A 7,895-nucleotide genomic window follows, 5' to 3' on the forward strand; every position below is an offset into this window, starting at 1 on the left:
TTCTAGAAAAAAAAAAAAGCAGTTTGGTCCAGAGTTTTGTCAATTTGTTTTTAATCCATGTCCTCTTTTGGCTCTAATTCCAGAGTTTTACTTTCCTTCTTCAGGTTTCCTCTTGTTCTGCTTGCATGGCCTTCTTTACTAGCAAATCATTAGCTTTACCTGAACTTACTTCATACAAAATTGTTTTGCTTTCTGTACATTTCCATCCTAAAAATATTACTTGCACTAACTGTTCCCTTGTTCCCTTTTCCATGATCCATGTTTTAAAGTCCTGGAATTTAGTTTTTAGTTCTTTCTTAACTCTTTTTGAGTGCTTTGTAAGCCAGACAACTTGGCTACGTAATTTTTTTACATCACATTTTCTAAGATCTCACACTGAAAAATTCCATTCATCTGTAATAATGTGCTGGAGGCCATGTTAGAAGGGTTTTTCTACAGCCCTTTGGCATTTATTTGATACTGAAAAATCAAAATCAGTTATGTGCTACCATTGTGTGATATCTCTCTAAAATGTATTGATCCAACAAAACACACACTTTGGCATTAGCTTTGATCCTGCAGGTCAGCTGTGCTGTTTGACAACAGTGCTCTCATCCCCATTATTGGCATAACAGCTTCTTATATGGGAAGATAGAAACAAACCAATGGGGAAACTTGGCAAATTCAACAGACGCAGAGCCTGCGTAGCACAGCATATGACCTGTGTTATTCCTGTAGTCGGGCCAAATGCTGGCAACTAGAGGAAGCCCACATCCTTGATTTGCTTCCAGGGCAGGCAGCAAGCAAAGCCACAGGCTCTTCTCATTATCCATCTCCTCGTGTTAAAATCATGACTCCTGCACGTTTCTCATGCCAAGGCTGTTGCCTGGTGTTAACCGCTTTTCAAGGAATTATTTGTTTTGCCTTAAGTCTTCCCTGTGGGCATGTAAAACCTCCTTACCAATAGAGATCTGTGGTAGCCAGTGAAGCGAAGTGTGATCCTGCATGTCACATCCCCATCCTGCCTGTCTGTCCCAGCCTGTCAGTATCTCTCCCTATAGACTGAGGCCAGGCAGGAGGAACAGCCTTAAGTCTCCTGAAAGGATGAGTTGTTGTTGCCATCTGAGACACGTTTTGTATTGATAACTCTGTGTAGAATTCCAAGTTCTGTGAGCAATTCTGTGTGTTTGCTGTAAGCCAGTTCTCCATTTATTTTATTCTTCAGAGAGGCACTGTTACCTGTATTTATATGCAGTGGGAGCAAGTGAAATCTGTGTCAGCAGAGGTTGTAGCAGTGGGCACGTGGGGAAGGTTAATATTACCCAGCTGATTTCAGCCTCAGAGCATGGCATTTGGTATTTCTGTCCCTGGAACATGCTGGTACTTGTCTTGTTTCAGACAGGTGAAGGGGAGGGAATCAACAGTTATTTCATGCCCTAAATACAGGGAACACTGCAGTCTCTTGATTGTTGTGGCTTTGTCACGGTTGTCAAGCTGAAACTTCTTTCTAAATGCACAATGCAACACTTTTGGGAATGTCTTATTTAAAGTCAGTACGCATATTCCCATAATTTGGGGGGTAAATTACAACTAGCACATTGGCATGAGTGGAGGCAGTCAATCAGAAATACAGTGTTTTTCCTCTGGCAGCTACATTTAATAATTTTGTAGCTTCTTTTCAAAATGTTGCTCCTATGTGAAAGATAGTCAAAGGGACTTGAAAAAAAAAACCAAAACAAACCTGTTTTATATGCACCTAGAAATGTACACGCCTTAAAATACCAAACTTTGCCTTGCTTTGAAAAATGATAAAAATTGTCTAAACTTTTTTGTCATTAGCTGGGTACTTTTTTAAGCCCCTGTGGCAATATAAGCCAGGACATTAAGAAGTCTGCCTTCAAATTTGATAAGCCCTGGCTTGCTGTTCAGTATCACCATCAGGGAGGCACAGTAGCTCTGTCTGAGCTGTCGTACATAGCCTCGTTGAGGCTGCACCAAAAGAAAGTTATTGTTCCTTTTCCAGAGCCTTGGGGATGGCACAGGACTAGCACACTCAACCACTTTTGGTCGATTAAAAGGAGCAACAACAACAAAACAACAAAGAAGGGAAGAGCTTTGAGTGCAGCCTCACAGCTCCCCCGTGGGAGCTGTGTGTGCTGAGCAGTCCTTAGGGAGAGAGGGGGAGATGCAGCACAGGCTCTGTCCTGGTGGAGAGCCTTGTCCTGGGAAGGGCCAAGCACCTGCAGTGCTGCCTGTGTTACTCCCCAGGTTTATACCCAGATTCTTTAGTCTTCTCACAGCTATCTAAAATAGGAAATTAGTCCGTTTTGTAGACAGCTACGTTAGAAAAAAGGTGTGTGATTGTAACTCTGCTCTAGCTCTGACCTTTCTGTGTTACAGATGTCCAGTGTTGACCTGGCCTGGAGAAGGGTGCAAAGGCTGAAACAATCATGGATTTTACTGATCAATTGTGCTTTAGGAATTATTGACAGTTTTGCACAGGTTCTTGAAAATGTTATTTATAATGAAATCAACTAAAACTATTTTTGCTATAAGTTCTATAAGGTGCATAAGAAAAACCTTAAATTCATCTAGTAGCTGTTCCCATGAACAGGTTTATTTTAGTAAAAAAAAAAGTTTTTATCAAGTGTTACGACGCAAAAAAAAAAAAACCTTCAAATTTCTGGGTATGCACAGATGACCACGAAGACTTATTCACGTGCATGACAGAATTTGTGTTTTGGTTTATTTTTATTTTGTTTGTTTCTTTTTATCTTTTTTTTTTTTTTTTGTATGAAATGGATTTTCTGAAGTTTAAAATAGTAAAACATCTAAGATGATGTTCTGTGCTTGCAGTGTGTGAGTGTTGCTTTAGTGCAGTGTTGCAGTTATAGTGTCTGGTCTCTTAGCTTTCTGTTTTTCTTTTAATGTAGTGTGAAGTGTCTTATCCTTTTCTATAAATTCCAATTTGCCTTAAATCTTTCAATGCTGTAGCTGTTTCAGTAAGTAGTCCAAACTAATGGTGTAGAATGCTTTGACCAAATGAGCTGGTCTATTATGCCTTGTAAAACAGCAGCATAGGGCTTTTAAAGTTAGTCAATAAAAATTGCTGAAAATTTGGCTTTTTTAATGTGTAGTAAGTGTTTTTAATGATTTTTTCACATAATATGTAAGGTAGTGAAATGCAAGAGGGGAAAAAATGTTTTGTGTGAAACACATTTTCTGACTGGGGAAATTTTAATAGTATAAATTGTTTGTAAGGCCATATGCCAATAGTTCCCTCTGGTAGTTTGAATGATTTAGGAACTCTGCTGTATGATGCAATGTAAAATCTTTTTTTGCCTTTTTTCAGAAACTAACTTGATGTTCTAGTTTTAGCATAGGTAGAGTAGGGAGTTTGGGGCGGAAATATCACCGAATGTTTTTGTCCTTCCTTTATACTAATGATAGTGCTTTAGGATGAGGATTGTGCTGAGAGGTAGCAAACAGAAAAGTTGCTATTACAGCAAAATGGCAAAAGCTAAAGGACTCGTTTTCAAACATATGCTGAGATTTAAGTAAAAGCATAATTGATTGGGTACTAGCTCTCTATAGTAGGTAAATAAAAATAAAAAGACTTGGCACTTTTAAAAGGTAACTTTACCAAAGAACAAAGAGCCAGTAACCAATAATTCTGATTTGTCTCAGCATTGCGTCTTCTGTACTCTTTATTTTTGCCGGACCAGTTTGCGGTTAAGAGAATGTGCCTTTTTTGTACATTTGCATTTAGGTTTTATAATTTTAATTGATGTATGGACACAAAAGCATGAAGGAAGACTTGGATCCAAGCAGTGCCACACTTTACATCATCACTACAAGTGTTAAGTGTAAAGAAAACCAATTTTGAAACTATGAAATTCCTGATTCATAAATACACAGTTATTTGTACTTCACATATTAGATAATTCACTGCTATTAAAGCTTTTTATTACAATTGCATATGTTTTAAATTGAATGATAAATTAAGTTGTCTTCCAAAACTGTGTACTTCTCTGGTCAGCTGTATATGATCAGTTATCTACCTCAAAGTTTATTTCCTTTTGTATTGGGACAGGTTGCTGGCCCTCCCTGTTTCCACAGACCAAATCATCCTAGCTCAGGAGCTAGGGCTAAGCCGTTGTTTCTTTCAAGTATTTTTTAGTTTTTAAATTTTGTGTGAGTATTGGAGTATAGATGTCGGTGACATTTCATAGTTTCAAAAGTAAATTGCTGCTCTGAGAAGTGTAGATTCTAGTGAAATGCATAGTCATAAGAGATGTGTTTTTGTTTTTTCTTTTTTTAAAAAGTTGTGGTATTATTGGTTCTATGCTCCCTGGAATATTACTGCTTTGTAAAAGTCCAGACTTCCTGCAGCACCTTGCCTGTATTTGGTAACTTTCCAAACCTGGATCTCTCACTACTTGCTATTTTTGCATTAATTAAAAACTGCAGTATGATAGCTGTGTTAGAGGGAGGGAAGAGCTGCTGCCAGAAATGTCTGAACTAAGTGCCATACTCATTGTCTGGGTAAGATTTGGGAAATTTAACCTCTGTACATAAAGAAATAATCAGTTACTTAAACATCACATAGTAGACAGCCATTAAATTATAAAAAATTAATTTATGAAGAAAGACCTTTTGTACAGATTGAAAAAAAAAAAAGATTTTCATAGAGATATCTATATGATCAAGAGAGTTAATTTTTTATTTTTGTTTTACTAGTGCCACAAACTTGCCAGTGGTAACTTATTTGTCCGGTTCAAGATAACTCTGTAGTTTTGTTTCCTAGGACTTGTTGTTAAACGCCAAAAGACATTTTTGAACTGTAAATTTGATTAGATTGTTAGCTTTTTCTGTTTTATTTCTTTGAAAACTTTTGAATAAAAAAGATCCAAAAAAATGAAAATGCATCGTCTTTTTCCTTCAGACCTTCCTTTATTGGGGGAAAACCCAAACAGGTTATGGTAAAACTTCTGTGTTTATTTTGAAATGTTAGGAATTGCTTTCTGCTTGACAGCCTGGGATTTTTTCTCCCCTGTCTTTCATCAAAACCAAATTTTAACTCTTTCATGCCACTCTACAAAGTCACTAATTCTTTCAAACAAAACAGGAAAAGATATATGAAAAATATAGGATGAGATGTCTGACTTGGATGCAAGAACTCTGTTCTGCTGTGTGTCAGCCCACACAGAGAGTTGTGTGTAACCAGGCTTGTTTGCTGTGGCTGTAAATGCCATTTTCCTGAGGTAAGGATGGAGGTGAAGAGTCACTTTGGTAGCTCATGGCTCAGGATCACTGCCTTCAAATGCTTTTGTCTTCCCACGTGTGCTGGCATTGGCTGCAATACCCAGTTCTGGAGAGCCGAGGTGACACTTCAGTGGGATTCAAAGAGATCTCCAGTGTTGGCCTTCCAGCTGCCATCTTTAAGCCCTGCATTTCTTTAAAGGTAATCTCTGATTTTATTATCCCTTTGGCAGGATCAGTACTGCTGGTGGTGTGTATCAGGTAGAGGACTGCTCTGACCAAAGTAAGGCTTGGGAAGGCAAGAGAGGAAGAGTCAAACTATTGCGTCTGCTCAGCCAAATGCTTTACCAACTTCATGGTCTTGACATGACTTTGGGTTGATGTGTGTGGCAGGAGAGGGGCTCTGGCCTAGCTTTGGGCACCTCAGGATGCCCCCAGTGGCACAGAGCAGGGCTGGGTGATCCAGAGGGCTCCTGCTCCTTGCTATGGGAGCTTGATGGGCAAAGGGGGGGCTCGCTAACCCCAGACTGTGCTGCTCTGGAGAGTCTTCTCCAGCCTTGGAGACAGTTCTTCCCATTGCTCACCTGGCTTGAGGGATCCCAAGGGCTCTGCCAGCACCATGGCAGGCCAGGCAGCCTGCTGGGGATGGCAGGTGGGGGCATGCTGCTCACAGCCTGAGCTTTCAGTCATGCAGTACTCATGTGAGATACTGAGAATAAATGTGTTTCCAGTGGAGCTGGCAAAGCAACTCACCTGGGGAATGGGAAACTTAATTTACAGTTGCTTATGCAATGAAGACGTCCTCAACAATTATAGCGCTAACTGACCCAGGGGAATGGCTTGAAGTTGTGTCAGGGGAGGTTTAGGTTGGATATTAGAGAAAGGTTCATCACCCAGAGTGTGGCTGGACAGTGGAACAGGCTCCCTAGGAAGTGGCCACAGCAGCAAGCCTGACAGAGTTCAGGAAGTGTTTGGACAATGCCCTCAGGCACATGGTGTCACTGTTGGGAATGGTGCTGTGCAGGGCGGGGATCTGGACTCGATGATCTGTGTGGGTCCCTTCAAAATCAGCATATGCTGTGATTAATGGAGAGAAAAAACCATCACGCTGTGCTACTAAATACTCCTGTAACTGAAAAAAATACCATTTACCCATTTGGGGGGTCATTTAAATATTGGCCCAGTATGTTGCCTGTCCCAAATGCAATGCATGAGAAGAAGAATACAGAAAAGTTTAAAAGGGTTTTGTTATATTATTCATGTTCATCACCATACTGAATTAATCTCAGATTAATAAGCATTCTTTTTAAATTAGATATGAATACCCCTCATACAAAAGCTGTATATAAATAAACTCAGAATAATACAGGCTGGAAATGTTTTTTGCTCTCTCTGTATTTGCTTTTCTAATTATTCCTATGATAAACTTAGCTTTCTCAGTATATTTGATAAGACTGAATGCTTTTTTCAGGTTAGTATCTTTTGCCTGATCTAATAAGGTTGTGTGCATCATTCCTGTCAGGCAATATGCGGTAATACAATGTCTTTATGTAATATATTTTATTGTATGTAATAAAAGTCATTACCAACTAGTTTGTTCAACATTGACTCCATCTTCTTGCATACAACCTGTTTTGAACCCTACTTGCAAACCTGCTGTTAATAATGTTTTTTACCTGTTAACAAATATGGGTAAGTATCAGATTCATGTGGGATGATTGTGTACCAATATAAATGTTTTGTGCAAGATCTTGCACCAACCCTGTTGTTTTTTGGTTGTTAGTGATTACAATGTAGCCTTTCTTTAGGCACTGAACATAATTTTTTATCTTTCTCCATTTTCTAAGTCAGCTACTCTGGACAGGTGCAAGACAAGTGCAAGCAATGCATTAACAAGCAGTATAACCAAGTACTGTTGAGCAACTGAGCCTTGCTAATGACTGCATATATTGGGCTGGAACAGAGTAAGTCAAAGTAGTCTAAAGCACTTTGCTGGTACTGTATGTTAGCTTTTCAGGGGAAAAAAGTTAGTAAGTGCTTCTTTAATTTATGCCAAGGTACCTCCACCATACCAGACAAAGTCATGATTGACTAAAACTGTGCCACCTAATCTTCCACAGAAACATCATATCAGAAATGCATTTTATGTGCCAGAATATTTGCATGGCTTTGTACTCCTACTCCTCCTGTGCACACTTCACTGCACTTTTTCCTTTTGCTGTAGTCAACCACTCCAAAATTTTTTGTCAACTTCCACATGTGTTGGAATAAGATAATCTGTCCTGTCCAGCAGTACCTTCTTGTGAAAGCCAGCGTGTTGTTTGGTGACATTTAAGACGCGTTACCTTCCAGACGCTTGCCACACTGACGTACTCTTTCAGCTGTGAAAGATCATCTGTATCTTGCCCCCGCCAACAAATTCTGGCATTGATTAACCCAAACAAATCTGAGGCTTTTGGCTTTCTGACTCAGTCCATTAATACTCTCCAGAATAGGGGTTAGGATATACAAAACCTATTCTGTTTGGCAACTTCTCTTTCAGTGACTAAAGCCAAGCTGATGTCAGAACAGCAAAGATTTACTGTGCAGTGATCAGAGGGAGGGTGTAAAAGCCTGCATGTGGAATGAGTCAGTCTTTCCTTTTCAGGACAGCT

The 7,895-nt window shown here is 39.4% G+C and overlaps 1 protein-coding gene across 4 annotated transcripts in view; it reads left to right on the plus strand.

The window, feature by feature from the left end:
* RBMS1 (RNA binding motif single stranded interacting protein 1) overlaps positions 1-4,903 on the plus strand; it is a 143,423-nt gene extending 138,520 nt beyond the window's left edge. For all 4 annotated transcript variants that reach the window (XM_053982103.1, XM_053982104.1, XM_053982105.1 and 1 more), the window contains exon 14: positions 2,380-4,903. The gene's annotated coding sequence lies outside the window, so the exon portion shown is untranslated. The remainder of the gene's footprint in view (positions 1-2,379) is intronic.
* The last annotated feature ends 2,992 nt before the right edge of the window (positions 4,904-7,895 follow it).

The sequence above is a fragment of the Vidua macroura genome, chromosome 7, assembly GCF_024509145.1.
Source record: "Vidua macroura isolate BioBank_ID:100142 chromosome 7, ASM2450914v1, whole genome shotgun sequence".
In the NCBI taxonomy this organism is placed as follows: Eukaryota; Metazoa; Chordata; class Aves; order Passeriformes; family Viduidae; genus Vidua; species Vidua macroura.